The 1,597-nt window shown below is 50.4% G+C and overlaps 5 non-coding genes across 5 annotated transcripts; all 5 read right to left on the minus strand.

Moving 5' to 3' along the window:
• Positions 1-171: 171 nt before the first annotated feature.
• LOC124894803 lies at positions 172-290 on the minus strand. Its single transcript, XR_007051370.1, has one exon. It is a non-coding gene; the product is annotated as a 5S ribosomal RNA (ribosomal RNA).
• Positions 291-466: 176 nt separating this feature from the next.
• Positions 467-585, minus strand: LOC124894801. Its single transcript, XR_007051367.1, has one exon. It is a non-coding gene; the product is annotated as a 5S ribosomal RNA (ribosomal RNA).
• A 177-nt stretch (positions 586-762) lies between these two features.
• On the minus strand, positions 763-881 carry LOC124894799. The gene has a single exon (XR_007051365.1). It is a non-coding gene; the product is annotated as a 5S ribosomal RNA (ribosomal RNA).
• Positions 882-1,057: 176 nt separating this feature from the next.
• On the minus strand, positions 1,058-1,176 carry LOC124894800. Its single transcript, XR_007051366.1, has one exon. It is a non-coding gene; the product is annotated as a 5S ribosomal RNA (ribosomal RNA).
• Positions 1,177-1,352: 176 nt separating this feature from the next.
• On the minus strand, positions 1,353-1,471 carry LOC124894802. The gene has a single exon (XR_007051369.1). It is a non-coding gene; the product is annotated as a 5S ribosomal RNA (ribosomal RNA).
• Between the last annotated feature and the right edge of the window lie 126 nt (positions 1,472-1,597).

Here is a 1,597-nt window from a genome sequence, read left to right on the forward strand (position 1 = left end):
CCAGCACTCCAAATTCTATTATGCCTCTTTCTCCTGCGCCGCCCGTCACACCCCGCAAGCGGGCCTCCACGCCTCGCCCCCTTTATTGTTTCCGCCAATAGGAAAAACAAAAAGATTAGTCGATCGAACTGGCAAAATTAAACCGAATTTTGAAGGACAAAAAAAAAGGATGGGATGCAACAGGAGGACTTCCCAAGGGGTCACCCATCATAGTATTACTCTCTCCCAAGCACGCTAATCTTCCGAGTTCTGATGGGATCCAGTGTGTTAGTACTGGTATGATCGCATCCAAATTCCCAACACTCCAAATTCTATTATGCCTCTTTCTCCTGCGCCGCCAGTCACAAACAGCAAGCGCGCCCCTGCGCCTTGCCCCCGTTCTCGTTTCTGCCAAGAGGAAAAACAAAAAGATTCGCCGATCGAACCGACAAAATTAAACCGAATTTTAAAGGAATAAAAAAAGGATGGGATGCAACACGAGGACTTCCCAGAGGGTCACCCATCCGAGGACTACTCCCGCCCAAGCACGCTTAACTTCGAATTTCTGATGGGATCCGGTGCGTTAGTGCTGGTATGATCACATCCGTCATTACCAGCACTCCAAATTCTATTATGCTTCTTTCTCCTCCGTCGCCCGTCACACCCCGTTCGCGCGCCCCTGCGTCTTGCCCCCTTTCTCGTTTCTGCCCGGAGGAAAAACAAAAAGATTCGCCGATCGAACCGGTAAAATTAAATCGAATTTTAAAGGAATAAAAAAAGGATGGGATGCAACACGAGGACTTCTCAGGGGGTCACCCATCCTGGTATTACTCCCGCCCAAGCACGCTTAACTTCGGAGTTCTGATGGGATCCGATGCGTTAGTGCTGGTATGATCGCATCCGTCATTACCAGCACTCCAAATTCTATTATGCCTCTTTCTCCTGCGCCGCCCGACACACCCCGCACGCGCGCCCCTGCTCCTTGCCCCCTTTCTCGTTTCCGCCAAGAGCAAAAACAAAAAGATTCGTCGATCGAACCGGTAAAATTAAACCGAATTTTAAAGGTAAATAAAAGGAATGAATGCAACACGAGGACTTCCCTGGGTGTCACCCATGCAAGTACTACTCTCGCCCAAGCACGCTTAACTTCGGAGTTCTGATGGGATCCGGTGCGTTAGTGCTGGTATGATCGCATCCGTCATTCCCAGCACTCCAAATTCTATTATGCCGCTTTCTCCTATGCCGCCCGTCACACCCCGCACGCGGGCCTCCGTGCCTCGCTCCCTTTCTTGTTTCCGCCAAGAGGAAAAACAAAAAGATTCGCCGATCGAACCGGCAAAATTAAACCGAACTTTAAAGGACAAAAAAAGGAAGGGATACAACACGAGGCCTTCCCAGTAGGTCACCCATCCTAGTACAACTCTTTCCCAAGCACGCTTAACTTCGACGTTCTGATGGGATCCGGTGCGTTAGTGCTGGTATGATCACATCCGTCATTCCCAGCACTCCAAATTCTATTATGCTTCTTTCTCCTCCGCCGCCCGTCACACCCCGCACGCGCGCCCCTGCTCCTTGCCCCCTTTCTCGTTTCCGCCAAGAGCAAAAACAAAAAGATTCG

Source organism: Capsicum annuum, unplaced genomic scaffold, assembly GCF_002878395.1.
Source record: "Capsicum annuum cultivar UCD-10X-F1 unplaced genomic scaffold, UCD10Xv1.1 ctg7751, whole genome shotgun sequence".
Classification (NCBI taxonomy): domain Eukaryota; kingdom Viridiplantae; phylum Streptophyta; class Magnoliopsida; order Solanales; family Solanaceae; genus Capsicum; species Capsicum annuum.